The sequence below is a fragment of the Pleurodeles waltl genome, chromosome 4_1 (assembly GCF_031143425.1).
Source record: "Pleurodeles waltl isolate 20211129_DDA chromosome 4_1, aPleWal1.hap1.20221129, whole genome shotgun sequence".
In the NCBI taxonomy this organism is placed as follows: Eukaryota; Metazoa; Chordata; class Amphibia; order Caudata; family Salamandridae; genus Pleurodeles; species Pleurodeles waltl.
In genome coordinates this window covers 919,382,823-919,402,427 of record NC_090442.1, presented here as the reverse complement: position 1 = coordinate 919,402,427, position 19,605 = coordinate 919,382,823, and positions in this window count along the sequence as shown.

Sequence of the window (19,605 nt, the reverse complement as noted above, 5' to 3'; positions counted from 1 at the left end):
ACAGACCCCTGTTGGACCTGTCAACAATGGAAGACAGACACATCATTATCACCTACAGACTTGCCACAATCCAAGAACTGTGTGCCCAATTGGAGCCAGACCTGATGTCAGCTATCTGCCATCCCACAGGCATCCCCCCTCTAGTGCAGGTCCTGTCAGTGCTCCATTTCCTGGCCAGTGGTTCCTTTCAAACAACTTTGGCCATGGCATCAGGGATGTCTCAGCCAATGTTCTCTAACGTGTTGTCCAGAGTGTTATCTTCCCTGCTGAAACACATGCGAAGCTACATCGTTTTCCCCCAGGTGGAAGATTTGCCCACAGTGAAAGCTGACTTCTATGCCCTGGGACATATCCCCAACATCATTGGTGCCATTGATGGTACACATGTGGCATTTGTAAACCCCCGCAGAAATGAACAGGTGTACAGAAATCGTAAAAGCTACCATTCAATTAATGTGCAGATGGTGTGTTTGGCAGACCAGTACATCTCCCATGTGAATGCCAAGTATCCTGGCTCTGTGCATGATGCTTACATTTTGAGGAATAGCAGCATCCCTTATGTGATGGGCCAACTCCAGAGGCACGGTGTGTGGCTAATAGGTGAGCCCAAGGTCCCCACACAGTATAAATAGGTGTCTGGGTATGGGGTAGTCCCTAAGGGTTGGTGTATGTCTAACAGATATCCCTCGACATTTACAGGTGACTCTGGTTACCCCAACCTCTGATGGCTACTGACCCCAATGAGGAATGCCAGGACAAGGGCAGAGGAACGCTACAATGAGGCACATGGGTGAACTAGGAGGACTATTGAGCGGACTTTCGGCCTCCTGAAGACGAGATTCTGGTGCCTCCATCTAACAGGTGGCTCCCTATACTACTCACCGAAGAAGGTGTGCCAGATCATCGTGGCATGCTGTATGTTGCACAACCTGGCTTTGCGACACCAGGTGCCTTTTCTGCAGGAGGATGGACCTGATGTTGGTCTTGTGGCAGCTGTTGAGTCTGTGGACAGTGAGGAAGAGGAGGCAGAGGAAGAAGATATTGACAAAACCGAAACAACATCATCATGCAGTACTTCCAGTGACACACAGGTAAGAGACTGCACTGCTCATCTCATATCTGACTGCTGTAAGACATTGTGTAAGTCTGCCTTTTTACCTCTGTGTAAGGACCCTGACAGTTCACTTTGGCTTTCCTTTTCACAGATCTGGGTACCACATTCTGCCTTCTGCTATGTTTACTGCTGCCCAACAACTGTCACACTTTGGTATGTGCAAATGAACATTTACATTGATATTTGTCTAAGAGGTTGTAGTAATACATTTGTGAAGGTACAGACTGACTCCAGATTGTTTTGTGATTCAAGGGTGTTTATTTAAGTGCTAATAAGTAGATGGGGATGTGCAATGTGCTAGGTTGATGGTGGAGGAATATCCACGGTAGAGTCCAATTTCATTGTATCACAGGTGCATTGTCCAATGAGGCATAGGAAGTGGAGCAATGTCAGTTCAAGTTGAACAGGGTGACATAGTGAGACAGAAGGGCGACAATCAGGAGAGTCTTCTTTCCTGGAGGGGGTCGTGGAAATGTTCTCTGTCTTGTGCCTGGCTAGCAGGGACTGTCTGCGGGGTGGTTCTCCTTCTACAGGGTGTGGGGTGCTGGTGGCCTGTTGTTCCTGTGGCAGGACCTCCTGTCCACTAGTGCCGGCAGACATGGAATGCTGTTCATCGTTCGGGCTGATGTCAGGGGCCCAGTGGTATGCCACTGTCTCCCTCATGGTATTGCCCATGTCTGCCTGCACCCCTGCAATGGTGACCAGGGTGGTGTTAATGGACTTCAAGTCCTCCCTGATCCCAGGTACTGTTCCTTCTGTAGCCGCTGGGTCTCCTGAAACTTGGCCAGTACCATGCCCATGGTCTCCTGGGAATGGTGGTATGCTCTCATGATGTTTGAGAGTGCCTCATGGAGAGTGGGTTCCTTGGGCCTGTCCTCCCCCTGTCACACAGCAGTCCTCCCAATTTCCCTGTTGTCCTGTGCCTCTGTCTCCTGAACCGTGTGCCCACTGCCACTGACCCCAAGTCCCTGATCGTCCTGTGTTAGTGGGTTTGCCTGGGGTTCCTGTCGTGGTGGACACACTGCTGATTGACGTGTCCTGGGGACAGTGGCATGGGCCCGCTGGGTGGGTGCTGTGGTGGTGTTTCCTGAGGGGGAGGTTCTGTGGCAGGGGAACCGACTGTCCAGAGGTCCCTGATGGGCCGGGCTGGTCATCTTTATCCATGCGTGCAGAGCTGCTGTTGTCACTGTGGGCCTCTTCTGTGGGGGGACTGGACATGGCTGGCACCTCCTGTCCGGTATCGTTGTGTAGAGGTCCTGTTGGGGTGTAAATGCATTGTTATTGTATCTGTGTGTGCCATCTTGTGCAATGGGTGTGTTTCCCTATACTACTGTGCTTGCATTATCGCCTTGGCCCTTTTGTGAGTGGTGATTGTGTGTCCTGGGTGAGTCTCTCCCTTGGATGTGCTGTGGTGATGGGTGTCCATGCAGGTCTGTGATGGGTGTCCATGCATTCTTATCACATGCGGGGCTTGGTATTGGGATGTGTGGGTTGTGATAGTGGGGTATCTGTGAGTTGTTGGGGTGATGGGTGTGAGGGTAGGGGTTGGGCTTTGTGATGGCATGCAGGTAGGGTGGGGGGATAAAATAGTAGAGATATGACTTACCAGAGTCCAGTCCTCCTGCTACTCCTGCGAGGCCCTCAAGATGCATGATTGCCAAGACTTGCTCCTCCCATGTTGTTAGTTGTGGAGGAGGAGGTGGGGGTCCACTGCCAGTCCTCTGTACGGCTACCTGGTGTCTGGATACCACGGAACGTACCTTCCCCCATAGGTTGTTCCACCTCTTCCTGATGTCATCCCGTGTTCTTGGATGCTGCCCCACTGCGTTGACCCTGTCGACAATTCTCCGCCATAGCTTCATCTTCCTTGCAATGGACATCTGCTGCACCTGTGATCCGAATAGCTGTGGCTCTACCCAGATGATTTCCTCCACCATGACCCTGAGCTCCTCCTCAGAAAACCTGGGGTGTCTTTGAGGTGCCATGATGTGGTGTGGGTGATGTGTGAGGTGATGGTTGATGAGATGTGTGGGGTGATGTGTTGGGGTGTGTTCTTTGAGGAGCGTGGATGGTGTATGAGTGATGGTGTTGTGTGCCTCTGGATGCTGGTGTGGCCATTGCTTTTCTGTCTCTCTGCTTCTTCCAAAAATGTCATTGTAAGGGGTTGTGGGTAATGTGGGTTTGTGTTTTATAGTGGTGTGAGGGTGTGGGTGTGTATGTGTATCAGGTGTGTGTATTTTGAATTGTCCAATGTGGTTGTGTTTTGTAAATGTGTGTGTATTTTAAGCGCGGCAGTGTGTCCCGCCAATGGATTGCCGCAGTTGAATGACCGCCATATTGATTCGTGGGTCGTGACAGTGTGGGCGTAACGGCGTGGGTTTTGGTACCGCCACTTTATCACTGACCTTTGGTGTGGCGGACTTGTGTGGGTGTCTGTATTGTGGAGGATTTCTAAGTGTAGGTCATAATACCCGTAGCGGATTTCCGCCGCGGACACGGTATGTTGGCGGCCGTCTGCACGCACGGCGGTCAGCAGACTTTACCGCCAGGGTTGTAATGAGGGTCTTAGTGTTGACCAGAAACTGTGCTAGCAGCCAGATAATCTTGTGTGTGCGCAGCAGCATGCGCCAAAACAACTCTTTAGTGTGCAAAGAGAGAATAAATTCCACCATGCGCTTCATGGCGGAATTTAGGGGGATCTACGAGTTGCCACATAGCATGGAGTTCCTGAATTCCGCGAACTCCCCCGACGGAGCAGAATTGTTCACTCACCCCTAAAGGGTATCTGAACTGACACCTTTTTCCTTTTTAAATTCAACCTTGATTGAGTTTAGCATAGGAAGTTTGTTTATGGAACTTGTTTGTTACATTATTAATGTAGATGAATGACTAAATGATTTGAAAATAAAACACTTCAACTCACACCAACTCTCTTTATTGACTGAAAAAATAGGTAATAGTTGATAATGCTTTTGTGTTGATCATGACTCCCTAGTTCTCTGTTGCCATCAAGGATCCATGTAACCTGTACACGGAGTTTGATGAATGACCGAGGAAGAGAAATCCTGCACTGCAGAAAACTGGTAACCTATACTGCACTCTGATTATAGAAAATCACAAGGATGAGTTAAACTTGCATCCATCTAAAATTGTTAGTTGAAAGATGGGACTTTAAGTGCTTATTTTACAACCTCTATCCTGATGGATAAAATTGTCCCTGTCACTCATACTAGCATATTTATTCTTAAGTCAGAAGAGTGTGATCCTCCTAGAGAGGTTTGCATTTCCAATATCCTAGCCCAACAGACAAGAGGATTCAATGGTGTTTTGTTTGTCATTCTGGGGAAAAGCGACACTTATTAAGGGCCTCATTATGAGTAAGAGTCACACAGCTAAGACTGCCAAAGAACTGCCAAATTTCCGAATCAGCCAGGACACTTCAGGGTGGGAAAGAGCCTGTTCCACCACCAGCACCACCTGTCTGGCAAAAATCCTCAGATCATATTATTATCCACAAATCACGAGAGCGGTTCTTCCATGGCGGAAAACCATTGGTGGTGCGATCCTGCGGCAGTCGGCAGTCACTGCAGTAATACACCACACCACATTGGATAGTTTGAAAACCCCACACGACAAACATCCACACACCTGACACACCTACAAACTTCACTATATGACACACCCCTACACAAACCACAATCCTATGCAACCAGAACGCCACACACAGCCAGAGACAAGTCAAAAATTAAAAGAAATATACCAAAACACACAATAGGCACCCCTACACCTGCACAACACACAATTTAGTATCTCACACAATACGCAACAACCGTCACCCACTACCATCACAGCACCCACACCTCATCACCAATTGTTCATTTGTTTTAAATTTTTCACTACATCACTGTCTCATCCACCACTAAGTTTCACTGATGATGAGTTGAGGGATATGGTGAAAGAAATTATCAGAGTAGAGCCATACCTTTTTGGAACACAGGTCCAGCAAACATCAATAGCCAGGAAAATGGAGTTGTGGCATAGGATAATTGACAAGGTGAATTCTGTAGGCAGTTACCCACGCACAAGTGAGGACATCAGGAAAAGGTGGAATGACCTCAGGGGAAAGGTCCCTTCCATGGCTGCCAGGCACTACCTGGCAGTCCTCAAGGCTTGCGGTGGACTCCCATTTCTAACCCCTCCTTTTACATCATGGGAGGCGAAGCTTTTGGCCATCCTGCATCCTGAGGGTCTCACAGGAATAACTGGGGGAGTGGTGTCTGGTAAATCACTGCACCAATAATGTCCCCAAAATGTTTTGTCTTGCATGCTCACTGATGACCTTTTCCCACCACAATGACCAAACCACCCACTACCCCTATGTTCAAATGTCTAAATACCCCCCTCGGGCATGCCACATGTCAACTAAACTCACCTGGGGCCACAGTGTTTGTGTATGGCATGTGAAGCACAGGGACTGACAGCACTACAACTCTCATCAGGCACTGTTCCACCTGTAAGAAAACCAGACCAGTGTACACCATTTTAAATAGCCTTGTGTTGGAAAATGGGTAATTGGTAAGGGCAGGTAAGTGCCTACACTTAGCAACAGGCCACTAACCTCCACTTAGGTCCAGTTAAGTCTCAGTAAATTAAACCTAGCTCAACCCTTGGTAGCTTGGCAATGAGCGACAAGGCTTAACTTAGGAGACAAAGCGTAAAGCATTCAAATATCACAAAACAGTAATTAAATAAAACACAGGAAACAGTTTAAAAATCCAAAATCAATTTATAACAATAGACTATATTTTTATCTTTAAAATGACACGAAAACTAATAAAATCGGATAAGGGGAACCAGAGATATGAATTTTTAAAGAATTAATGCTTTCTAGCGCATAGAAGCAACTAGCGCTCAAAGGGTTGATAAAAAAAAGTCACCCTGGAAAGGAATAAAGTCCAGAGTTCAGGCCACCCACAAGGTAACACGGTCACACTTACTTTCAGAAGTGTTTGATTCAGGAAAGTGGTCAACAGCACCAGCCAAGGGTTCAGAGTCTCTGGTGTGCCTCTTGGGGCCTGGGACTACAACTCCCACAATGCACCTCTTCAACTTATGGAGTTGCTTCAAACTTTTGGATCTTCTTCCTGAGGTCCTTTTTGTGTCCTTGAAGTGTCCACAACTTGATCCAAGGTTCCAGAAGCTCTGAGTTGCTCCTTGGGAGTTGGGACTACAATTCCCAGAATGCACCTGGTCAGAATCCTCAAATGGCCACTGGATGCTGGTCAGCTGGGCTCTGTTTGCAGGACTTGATGCAGGGGACTCTGGGCAGCTCCTTTGTACCTGTAGCAAACAGGGAGTCCCTTCTTGAAGCAGTAGAAGACAGGGAAAGTCCTTTTATTGGTAAAGCCCAAGTGTGCAGCTGGTACAGTCCTCCAGAGTTCAGTGTCCAGCTGCAGGTCAGGGGTCCAGCAGGGCAGTCCTTCTTCTCCTGTAGTTCTTCATTGTTGGAATCTGATAGGGGTCTGAGGTGTGGGTGCAGGTCTGCCAGTTTTATCCTTGCTCCTGGGTGAAAAACAGGGGGGTCCTGGTTCTCCAATCAGGTGCAGGGTCCTTCCCCCTGTGATGACCCCTTCCTGGGAAGTGTGGCAAAAATCAATCCCAGGAAGCAACATTCCTCAAAAAATCATCATGGCTGGAAGTGATTTTTGGAGGTTACATGTGGCTGAGCCCATCCACTGGTGTGGCTAAAAATCCTAAACACACCCCTCTCCTGCCCCCTCTTAATCTAATCAAGGGGGCACCTAATTGTCTGGGTTTGCAAGATGTGAGGGTGTTGCTGGGTTGCTCCAAATGTCCATCTCTGCCTTTGAAGACCAGTTTGGCAGCCCACCCACTTCCTGCTTCACCATCTACTGAGGGGGGATCTCCTCCCACAGGCACATCTCTTTGTGTGGAGCCAGGCCACTTCACACCTCATCAAGGCAGCCTGGCCAGGCTGCCAGAGGCTGGCCAATCAGAGCACCGCAGCAAAAACACTGCATGGCTGAAGTTGGCAACTTTTCAGGTAAAGTTTAAAACTCTTTACCTGAACAAGTTATGTTAAATCCAACAACTGGAAGTTGTTGGATTTATTATAACAATTAATTTGATACCAAACTGCTGGCATCTGTTACTTAAGGGGACTTTAAAAATTAAAATAAAGTCTACCCACTCTAGCCTATGGAGGCCACTCACTACACTGAGGGAACAACAAATTTGTCTGTTTTACCTCACCAGGGCTTATAAAACGAATTTTATAAGGTCCCTGCTTATGGTTACATGGCACCCAGCCCTAGGGGCACATAGGGCACACCTTAGGGGTGACTTATATGTAAGAATACGGTAGTTTAAGACTTTGGAACTACTTTTAATTCCAAAGTCGAATTTGCACATAACTTTAATTTAAAAGCAGCCAGCAAAGCAGCCTCAGCAGTGCACCTATGGGTGCACTACCTATGCTGGGGTCCCTAAATCTACATGCCCTACCATATACTAGGGACTTATAGGTAGGTTGACTTAACCAGTTATAATTAGCCTAATTTGCATACTGAGTTTACACAGAGCACAGGCCCTAGGACTGGTTAGCAGTATCCAGGGCACCATCAAGGTCAGGAAAACACCAGTCAAAAGTGGAAAATGGGGACAAAAAGTTAGAGGGCCTCTGCAATCAGCCCTATTCTCTCACACCTTGCATGTAAAATTAACAATCTAGGTAACCCAATACTCCATTATTTAACAGGTTATGGCAATTACAGCAATGCTATGGCCTACTACCAGTACTATTACAAACAAAACACAGCTACAGCTGTGTTCCCTACTAAACTGGCCTTTAAGATAACTTTCCAAATAATGTCATACATTCACCTCGGGGGCAAAACTATATGGGAAACTCGATGTAGTTGCAGTTCACCCATACAAAGGCCCGGGGCAAATGGTAACTCCCAAACTCTTGGCCAGCTCTGTCACAATTGTGCATTGTTCAGCTGTTAGTTTAATCAATTATGCCATACACCTTACTAGGAGATAAATGTACATTGTCATGTCTTTCATCAGATAAGATATGAGGGCAGCAGCAGTCATGTAACCATCAACATACTCCAAGAGCTTGGAGCTTGGCATATGCAATTGCAAATCTCTGTGTCCCACATTGCTGTAACCCAGATTTGGAAGCAGCTGTCATTATCATATCTGGGCATCACGTAAAGGCATTCTGTGCATGTCACGTAGCATGTCTAGTGGTCAAGGTTGAACAACACTTGTTGCATTGCTTACAGCATCTGGGTGTTCCACTTCTCCTACAGGTAACCTTGTCATTCTCACCATTGAGAGGACACCAAAGACTTCCACTACCCCTCTAGATGAAGGCCCCAGTGAGGAAAACACCCCTGGATGTTTGGACACTGAGGACGGAGTTGGCCCATGAGGGACACCTGGTCAGTCAACAACTGTGAGCCTCACCTTGCCCGCATCAACTCCTCCCAGCCCTGTTGCATCCACATCACAGGCAACCATTCCCCAATGACCGTGTCTACCATCATGTGCCCCCAAGTACAGGTACCTGAGTCCCCTGTTGTCACCCCTGACAATGAGGGACCTGTCACCACTGGGAGTGGCCACACTTTGCCGGAGGCACAGGCATGTGGGGGAGGGGGCATGGGAAGGATGGTGTTGGCCAGAGGATGGGGGCACCAAGTGACACAACTGGCCAGGACACTATGGGGGTCATTCTGACACTGGCGGTCATTGACCGCCAGGGCCAACGACCATGAGAGCACCGCCAACAGGCTGGCGGTGCTCTCAAGGGCATTCTGACCGCGGCGGTTTGGCCGCGGTCAGAAAGGGAAAACCGGCGGTCTCCCGCCGGTTTTCCGCTGCCCTATGGAATCCTCCATGGTGGCGCAGTTTTCAGGAACAGGATGGCGGTATGGGGTGTCGTGGGGCCCCTGGGGGCCCCTGCAGTGCCCATGCCAATGGCATGGGCACTGCAGGGGCCCCCGTAAGAGGTCCCCACAAAGAATTTCAGTGTCTGCCTAGCAGACACTGAAATTCGCGACGGGTGCAACTGCACCCGTCGCACCTTCCCACTCCGCCGGCTCCATTCGGAGCCGGCTTCCTCGTGGGAAGGGGTTTCCCGCTGGGCTGGAAGGCGGCCTTCTGGCGGCCGCCCGCCAGCCCAGTGGGAAACACAGAATCACCGCAGTGGTCTTAGGACCGCGGAGCGGTGTTCTGTCGGGGGAACTCTGGCGGGCGGCCTCCGCCGCCCGCCAGAGTTGGAATGACCCCCTATCTCTGAAGTCTTGGGAGCCTACCAACATTCCCAAGGCATGATGGGTCAGGTACTGACCATGATAGGGGAGATCAGACAGCTGCAGATGGACAACCACCAGGAAGCTATGCACCAGTGGCAGTCTCAAAATGCCATCCTGGCTTCCATTGCTGGGGTCCTGAGAGATATGAATACAAGCCTGAGTAGGTTTTGTACTCAACATCAGGCCTCTTCTACTAGCAATGAAACATCAGGCTCTTCTACATCTGTGCCAGTTAGTGGAATGGAATGGAGGTCCTGCCAGGAGAAAACAATGTCTTAAACACCCCACCCTCTGTAGCTGAAGAACCTCCCACAAATATGTGTGTCCACCCAAACATGCTGGAGGAGCAGATGCCAAGACCAAAACCACTTCCAGGAAGTGAACCTCTACTGTTTGGTTCCCTTTGTGTGCCACAGATACACCCTGTTGAGTGTTCTGAAACCTATCTCCATTTTTCTAGGTACAAGGACACTGGATTAGTGTTTCCAAATGGTGTAGTAGCTATCCTCATGATTTCATCCACCTTGACTGAACCCTTCATTGTTTACTTTGTTTTGTTTTCGTTTCTAATCACTCTTTTTGCTGTGCACTCCCCAATAAATACCACTTAACCACAGATCATGTGTTTGTGTGATTTATCAACCATATACCACTGTCACGTATAACAACTCTTGTACTAAAATGTTTATCTCTAATGTAAAACCTTTGTCATGGTTATTACACATGTACTGTATAATCAGGCTACATATTGCATTGACAAAGTGTGATATACATTACACAAATCGCTTGTACTGTACTTTCCCACATATTGATTTGGAGAATGCCAATGACAACATAGTAAAGTACTGCTGCTATCTTCTGAGTTTCAGCATAGGTGTCAAACCCACACACTTCTGAAGTTAGGGACATGTCCATATTTCACTATGCCAGGAGGCAAACGTATTGGTTTAATACATCATAAGCTAAAGCCTTATCACATACCCATGCTACAGCTCCCAAATACCAATACCCCATGTAACAGACAGAAGTCAGTACTAATGTCTCCAGGCATGGAACCATCCACTTACCATGGTCAGGTAATGGTAGGCTTGACATTCACCTATGTCAGTCTTCAAACACATGCATATTGGTTTGCAAAGTAGGAACACACTGACAGCTATGTACAAGTTAGTTCTCATCCAACACAAATCATCATGAAGTTGGAGGGTCTGGATACCACATTATGACATGTGTTCGAAACAAATGAACACATGCATGGCACTATTGGCCCCACCTCCAATACCAAACAGGTTATTAGTATGGAAAAGAAGACTGCCATCCCACTGTCCTGACAGTCTGGCCATGAAACTCACACACCACAAATCTCATACCAGACAGTACCTGGTTCAATCCATCTTCACTTCACGTCAGTCTGCAAATCCCATCTACCTATGCAACACTGTCTGATATTGACAAATGAGGATGAGCCAAACAGTCAATCTGTAATTGACAAACATAAGGTATAGGCCACATTGATACATAAACATTACACAGCTAAATGATATGTACAAATGTGACTTTTATTGTGCATTGTGAAAACATTAGACTATGTACATGACATGTCTGTACACAACTCCATGTAACAATCTGCATGCATATCTAAGTCATGGGCTTTGGAGCCACTTATGACCTATCTGATGGTCATTATTAGAACCTTGTCTGGCATTTCTAACCTCTCCAATACCCCACATCACATAACTTAAGTCAGGTGAAGTACTGATTGATGAGATCAGCCCTGATGTCTCCAGCTTCATCCTCATCACACTCATCCTCACTTGGCAAATCGGCATTTCCGCCCACCAGATCTGCTGGCTCCCCCTCATGTGGTATGAATTGTATTTGACATCTCAGGGTGAGGTTGTGGAGCATGCAGCAGTCAACAATAATTTGACAAACTTTGTTGGGTGAGTAGAGGAGGGATCCTCCAGATTTATCAATGCTGTGAAATCTTGCCTTTAGGAGCATTTGTGGGAACCAAGGCTACACGAGGGGCATCTAAGGCTCCAACCACATGTAGAATGTGTCCCAAAGCATACAAATCAGCTTTTGTAAAGGCCAAATCTTCACGTTGTGGAAATCTGATGTAACTGTCCAGGGATTTCAACAATAGAGAAAGTAGAGCCTTCAAAACCAGGCTGAACATGGGCTAAGACATCCCTGCAGTCAAGGCCTCTGTATTGTGAAAGGACCCACTGGCCAGGAAGGTTAGAACTGACATGACTTGAACAATAGGAGGTATGCTATTGGGATTACGAATGGCAGACATCAGATCTGGCTCCAACTGATGACAGAGATCCATTATTGTACACCTATCCAGGCGGTATATTTGTATCACATGTCGCTCCTCCATGGTCTGCAGGTCTGCAGGTCTGCTAGTGAACGGTACACTGGAGGTTGTCTTGCTCTTCTCATACCAGGTTAACTATGTCAGACAACACCAGAATGTATGTGTATGACTCAATCTACACATCATAAGTAGGATTACACCAAATTCACATATAAAGATAGTTTGTCACATGAAACAGTGAAAACATTGTACTCAGCACATACCTAAGCAACAGTTAGCTAATAACTGAATTCAGATCCCTAATCCCTTTCATGTTCTTTAAATGGAGAAACATGTCACTGACAGTAAATGTGACATAAACAAACTCAACATGTTGAACATATTTGGTAATGCTATACTATTTTTTGATTATACTATTTCATATACATAATTCAGGATACATCAATTTAACATTCTCTACATAATACATACACATTTCTACATGTTTGCATAAGTCCAGCAGTTAAAACAATGTCATAAGTGCATTTCATAGTCATGACGCACCTTTCAAAATACATATATGACCCTCAAAATGGCAGCTGCCTGACCTTCTGTACTGGACATCAGGAAGTGACCTAACTCCACCGGTGGATGGCATCATGGTGGTAGGCGGACACAACTGCGGTGGACATTGCCATTGGAACATATTGCTGCCTTTGCCGGACGTGGGCCAATGCTGACGCCCCCTGGCACTGATGGTCCTGGACACAGGGGACGGGATCGCCATCTCATACTTCATCCCTCACTTGACTCCTGACAGTGCTGCTAGCAAGACCTCCACAACCTGAGCTGCTGTGCACTGCCTCTGGGGGCAATCATGCCACATCCTACAGGTATTAGGGCCCCTGCCTTCTCAGCTGATGATCTGGACAAGCTTGTGGAGGAGGTCCTACCCCTGTATGAGCATCTCTATGGTGCACCAGAGGAGCAATGCAATACCAATGTTTGACATGTTGAGTGTATGATGATATTCAGGAAATGTGGTTGAAAGAAGGGTTGGGATATGTGTGGGTTGATGGACTTGTGCACATGTGCTTGGATAGATTCTGAGCCCAGAGTATGTGATGTATGTTCCCTGACCCACCTACAAACTGTACAATTAGAAAATGGAAGGTGGTGTTATAAATACTTGAACACTTATACCATGTTTTAAGACATGCTTGCCATCTGGTCATATGTTTCTAGCAGACACCTGGTGCTGTATATGCATGTTGTATGCCTGACTCAACTTCACACATGGCCTTACTGCAGACTGCCATTTCACATAGAAGGAGGTGTTGGAGGAAGTGTGTGTATGGCTACTTGCACTAACGTTTGTTTCACCCTTCTTGTTTGGGTATGGTGCATGTGGACATGGCTTTCTCCTCTTGTCTGTGTCATCCATGCAGGTCAACATCCATCAGAAAAAGGGAATTTGACGTGCCATCACCAAGAAAGTGCAGATGCTAGGGATCCACAGCTGGTGGAGCACCCACTGTAGGAAGTGGTGGGAGGACCTGAGATGCTGAGCCCGGAAGACCGAAGAGGCACAGCTGGGTTTGTCCTCCCAAGGAGGAAAGGCTGCCTGTCGGACCTTTACCTCCCTAATGGCCCGCATATTGGTGGTGGCCTACCCTGAGTTGGATGGGCGTCTGAGGGCAGCACAACAGCCAGAAGGAGGTAAATACAGACTTAACACATTCATACCTCTGCCAGATCAATGTATGAAGTGATAGAATCCAAGCTGTGACAATGTGTTAAGTGCAAAGGGTCAAAGGTCTCCAAAGACCACATAGATGTACAGTCCTCAACATTGGTACACAGGTGTGTACATTCTGTTGTGTATAGGACCATATTTCTCTTCTATGTTATCCTCTCTGTATAGAAGCATATGATGATCCACAAGTGACTGTGTCATATGTGTACAACTATACAGCTTTTCATACCCTGCTGGTTATTACTTCCCACCTACAGATCCATACTCCCAATATTATGATGGTAAGTTGTCCAGGTCTTTGCTATCTGTCCATTCCAATGTCCCTTGATCCATGTCTATGTGCAATATAGAGTCTTACAATTTAAAGTCATTCCTACTTTTCTAAAGGTTTCTGATGAGTGACAGCTTCATGTGAGGCTGTGATGTCCATCGGACATTACACATGCCATACTTACTTACTCAGAGCTTTTAGGAGGTGAACCCCTTTGGTACGTGAGAGCTGTACATTGGCCCCTTTTATGTGTCAGCTGAGTGGACATCCTACATGTAGGTACCCACAGAGGTATTGCCTGACTTTTATTGGATTAAATACATTGATGTTAGAGCTATCAATGTTAAAACCAGACCTTCAGCCATCTACCCCAGTCAGTACACCCACGGACGCCACAACCACTGATGCTCCTACATGCAGCACTCCCACCATACCTGCAGCCACCACCCCAACAGAAAGCCACACACGCACCACAGAATCCCCAGCACCTCCACCCCTGCCCAAAACACATAAATGCTCTCACCCACCCACCCAACAGACACCCACCACCCATAAGCATACCTCCCACAAACACGCACCCAAGACATCCACACCAACATCGCATACAACCACTTTCTCTCACTTCACACCCAAACCCTTTTGCTATGACCATCCATGTGTGTGTAAAAAATATTTCCTTTCTGAGCTTGTCCTTTTCGGTATTCCTCTCCCCCTGTGAAACCCTTAAACATTCTGTTTCCCTCCACAAGGGGATGCCTTCCAACTCTATGGCCTCCCCTAACGCCTGCAAGTACCCATGACCTTCCCCCTCCAAGAAGTCTACCCCTCCCAAGAAGACCCAACCTTACCCTAAGCCTAAACCTAACCCCCACTCAAAAGCTAAAACCAACACTGCCCCCTCCCAAGCCTAAGCCCAACCTTCCCCCTCTGCAACCACTCTCCCAGATCATCCCTGATTTGCCTGCCTGCCCCCTTGATGCCCCCCACCTGTGGAGGTTACATGGCAGTCAGGAGTCAAGCTAGAGGCACCAATATGTGCCTTTGGTGCACAATCCATGGTATATGGACTGGTCTATAGTCTTTGACTTTAATCTAATTTTGTGAGAAATATATTAAGACCAACCACTTGTTGGTTTCCTGGTTACATTTTTGTGCTGCATTTTCTTTCCTAGGTTAGAGTTGTCCCTGGCTGACATTGGTTGTGTGCGAGTATTTGTATGTGTAGTGCTTGTGCTTCCTGTATTGTGTGGCCAATATGTGAGGGTGTGTGCAGTGCTTTTGTCCCCCAGGGATAGGGTGTGTGTTGTGTGATGGGCATGTGTATGTAGCAGACATGTTGTTGTCATGGTATTGTGTGGTGTTTGAATTGACATGTGTTAATTGTTGTGGTGTGTGGCTTTGTGTGCTTTGATGGCGTGAGTGTGTGTTTATTGTGCATGTTATGTGCTGTGTGATTTGTGATGTGTGTGTCGATTGGTAAGTTGTATGATTGTGTGATTCTGTGTGTTCATTCCCTGTTGGTTGTATGTTGTGTTGTATGTTTGATGTGTCTTTGTGAGTGCTTGCCTTTGTGTTTATGATTGTGCGGTTGTGGTGTTGTTGTGACATGTTGTTGTGCTGTATGGTATTGTGTGAGACAGGCCCTGTGCTGTGTTTCTGTGCGTAAGTGTTAGACTTTTCATCCTTGGCATGGTCTCCCTTAACTTTTTGCCTCTGTTCCCCGGGTTGTTGATGTGTGCTGGACTCTGATTTTGCTGTTTTTGTTACTCTGGGCACTTTAGCACTGCTAACCAGTGCTAAAGTGCAAGTGCTCCTTTATAAAATGTGTATGTAATTGGCTTATCCATGATTGGCATATTTGATTTATTAGTACGTCCCTAGTACGGTGCACTAGAGGTGCCCAGGGCCTGTAAATTACATCAAATGCTACTAGTGGGCCTGCAGCACTGGTTGTGCCACCCACATAAGCAGTTCTGTAATCATGTCTCAGACCTGCCACTGTAGTGTCTGTGTGTGCAGTTTTAACTGTAAATTCGGCTTGGCAAGTGTGCCCACTTGCCAGGCCTAAACCTTCCCTTTTCTTACATGTCAGATACCTCGAAGGTAGGCCCTAGTTAGCCCCAAGCGCAGGGTGCAGTGTATGGTTAAGGTAGGACATATAGTAATGTGTTTTATATGTCCTGACAGTAAAGTATTGCTAAATTCGTTTTTCACCGTTGCAAGGCCTGTCCCTCTCATATGTTAACATGGTGGCTACCTTTAAATCTGATTAAAGTGTAGATTCCCTTTGGGAGCGGATGGACATGTGGAGTTTGGGGTCTCTGACCTCAAAATTTAAAAATACATCTTTTAGTAAAGTTGATTTTAAAATTGTGTGCTTATATCATCTCTGTGATGCTGTCTGTTTGTGGATTCCCTGTCTGGGTCAGTTTGACAGTTTGGCTGGTTACACCTCACACTAGACAGTGACACAAAGGGAGCTGGGGTGTAGCCTGCATATCCTGATGAGCCATCTGTGCTAGGAGGGAGGGAAGGAGTGGTCACTCACACCTGAAAGGGATGTGCCTGCCCTCATACAATGCAGTCTCCAACCCCCTGGTGAGTGTCTGGGGCCTGGCCTGGACAAGGCAGGATTTCACATTCAAAGGAGACTTTACTTTGAAGTAGGCCTACTTCAAAGGAGAAATTTGGTAGAAGAAGGGCACCCAAAACCACAGACTTTAGAAACCCTTCTGGAAACAGGAGGAACCTCTGCCTGGAGAAGAGCTGAAGAGCTGAGGAAGAAGAGCTGCCCTACCTGGGACTGTGCTTTGTGGAGCTATCCTGCAGTTGCTGCTTCTGCCAGAGTAAGAGGGCAAAGACTGGACTTTGTGTGCCTTCTATCTTAAGAAGAAATCTCCAAGGGCTTGATTTAGAGCTTGCCTCCTGTTGTTTGAAGTCTCAGGGACAGCAAAGACTTCTCTCTGCCAGCACCTGGAGTCTCTGGAGAGACTCCTACTCTGCCCTGTGGTGCCCATCCAGTTCCTGGGACCCTGAAAGGAGAAGCTGGCAGCCTAAAGACAAGGAAATCCACGCACAGAGCGCTGTGCGAGGAAAAAATCGATGCAACTCCGATCTGCGGCTGAAGAAACGACACGCCGCCGGTTCCGCAGCTGAGAATCGACGCTCGCAGGAAACACGACCGAAGAATCGATGCACGGAGCAGGAGAAACGGCATGCAGCATCGCAGCTAGGAGATCACAACCCACGCTGCGGGGTTTTCGAATCATCATGCGGCTGGAATTCCAACTTAAGTACCACTGGGCATGGAAAAACAATGCAAAGCCTGCCCGGACCCGAGAGTGCTGACCGGATCGACGCATCGCTCTCCTGCAGAGAGAAGAAACGACACACCCCGGCCCGGTGAAAGGAGAAATGACGCAAGGTCCCGCTCGTGAGTGGAATCAACGCATCACAAGCCCTTTTTGACACGCACTCGCCCGTGCTGGGTTATTTTTGACGCACCCAAGGTACTTTTTCACGCTGGCAGCGTTAGTGTGTGTTTGAAACTACTTAAAGACTCTTTTTGATTTTTAATTGATAGCTTGACTTGTGTATTGTGGATTTTGGTCGTTTTGGTCTTGTTTTGTTTAGATAAATATTTCCTGTTTTTCTAAACCTGTGTTGTTTCATATTGTAGTGTTTTCATTAAGTTACTGTGTGTGTTGGTACAAATACTTTACACCTAGCACTCTGAAGTTGAGGCCTACTGCTCTGCCAAGCTACCGAGGGGGTAAGCAGTGGTTAGCTGAGGGTCCTTGCTTGAACAGGGGGTAACCTGAATGTCAACCAAAGACCCCATTTCTAACAGTAAGTGTGTGGTTTTGACCTGTGGTGTGTGTGTGAGTGGTAGCTGTAGTATGTGTGCTGCATATGTGTGCATGTCTGTGTGCCTGTATGTGAGTAGCAAGTCAGTGTACAGTTACATGTGAGTGTACCCCTTGCACCCCGTCCTTATAACAACTCCTATAATCTTTCATCCTGTCTGTTTTTAGCCCACTAGTGGACTGTTATCTACTTATCAACCTAGCAACACTGATTATATTAGAGACATGGTAAATCAACATGTGTCGGACAGAGACATCAAAAATTGTCATAGAACAATATGGAAACTTGATACAAATAGAATATAGTCCTAATATAGCCGTCTCATGCAAATGGCTGATAGCAAGAAAGAATTATACTGAGAATTTCGTCCTCAGCTTGCCTCTGTCAGAACCAGAAAACATAAAACATTTACCAAAGCACCAAGCAGGTAGCTCAATTGAGAAATGCTCAAGCTGAAACAAACCTTTTAGTAACATTAAATGCCAATGGAACAAATGAATGCTGATAGAGCACAAAGTAAGAAGCACAGGTGAAGAAACCAGAAACTGTTCAAAAGGTTTTGTGCCTCACTGATGCATCCAGGGGGGACCCATCTTCACTGCAAGAATGTCCTGTGATATTTACAAAATCAAAATTTTTAAAGCTGAGATTCAAGTCCCAGAAAACCCATACCTTCACCTTTCTGCCATTAGTTACCTCTGATTCAGTTTTCCTGACCTCATTTCTCTCAGGAGGGTAGATCTACATTAGCCTTTCAAATCAAACCATCAACGCTTCAGGTGTAGCCACGCCTTTTTGCTTCTGTAAAAGCAGCTCCTTGTATCTCTGTAAGAGGACCTAATATGTGTGATCTACTCTTCTTTTCACCTTGGAATCTTCTGATACCTCCTGAGATGAGCCATCATAGTCCTCTCCATAAGAAAGCAACAGACATCCCAAAGGTCTTACCTAACTACAAACTAACTCAAACTTACCTTTACCTGCAACATCTAAAAGGAGTCAGCTTGGAGACTATGTAGGAATTATCCACAAACTGCATGGTCGTCAGTGTGGTGTAAGACCAACAGGAGACACTGTATTAGCCCTAAGAACCACATTTCTGAGACTGCCACTAGAACCATCATGATCCTGTCTATGGTTCAACATATACATGTGCCATTTGGCCCAGTTTATGCAGCATATTAAAAAAACTTGCAAGTGTAAATCAACAATCTTCAAATATATTTCCTATCAGGAAACAGGTAAACAAGTTAAGCTGTCATTAGGTTTTGCCTAAACCCTCTATTTTATTGGTTGAATGAGACCTTTTATATATGAATGAAAACAAGACTGAGAGCCTGGTGCTGGTGCTGGTGCTGGTGATGACAGGAACTGAAATCTAGCCCCAGTTTTTGAATGGCATTCAAGTCTAAGGGTACCACAATCCATGTCAATTGAAGAACAGGAAGGGAATGTCATTTTGAGGCATAATCCTTTTTCTTGCCCAAGTCAATGTGGTGGTCAAATGCATCAATCTCCACCTCTCCCCTCTTTATAAAACTCTCCCACCCATTTAAGATGACAAGTGACTGCAATTGACAAGAGGCTTGGTGATGACATGATTGAACCATTGCTACAGTGTACTCACCAGGCTCCTATAAGAGGTCATTGACAGGGTGCTAAGTTTCCAAAAACAGCCTTCCACACCTTGAGTGAGTCTGACAATGTATGGCCAATTACAACCACCGTTAAAAGTACAACATTGGATTCCATTTAACACTCTAGGGACACGTTTATTGTACTCAGTGCTATCCTAGCAAAGTTACACTCCTCATTACAGATTACTATCCTGTGCCCTGTGTCTTCACATCTAATTACTAAGAGAGAATATCAGCTGTTACCATGCATAACTTTAACATGCATGCTCTTATCTAAAAAAACCTTACCTCCCTTTACCACTACCTA